Source organism: Sinocyclocheilus grahami, unplaced genomic scaffold (genome assembly GCF_001515645.1).
Source record: "Sinocyclocheilus grahami isolate Dianchi unplaced genomic scaffold, SAMN03320097.WGS_v1.1 scaffold1840.1, whole genome shotgun sequence".
NCBI classification, from domain to species: domain Eukaryota; kingdom Metazoa; phylum Chordata; class Actinopteri; order Cypriniformes; family Cyprinidae; genus Sinocyclocheilus; species Sinocyclocheilus grahami.
Window position 1 is genome coordinate 30,020 of NW_015507019.1, and position 214 is coordinate 30,233.

At 46.7% G+C, this 214-nt stretch overlaps 1 protein-coding gene across 1 annotated transcript in view; it reads left to right on the plus strand.

Annotated features, from left to right (window-relative positions):
* Positions 1 to 214, plus strand: part of fem1c (fem-1 homolog c) — an 11,566-nt gene that overhangs the window by 1,239 nt on the left and 10,113 nt on the right. The gene's annotated exons all lie outside the window — the stretch shown is intronic.

Here is a 214-nt window from a genome sequence, read left to right on the forward strand (position 1 = left end):
TCACACACACACACACACACACTATCACTCACACTCACTCACACTATCACACTCACACACACTATCACACTCACACACACTATCACTCTCACTCTCACTCACACACACACTATCACACTCACTCACACACTATCACACTCACTCACTCACACACACACACTATCACACTCACTCACTCACACACACACACACTCTCACACTCACACACACACAC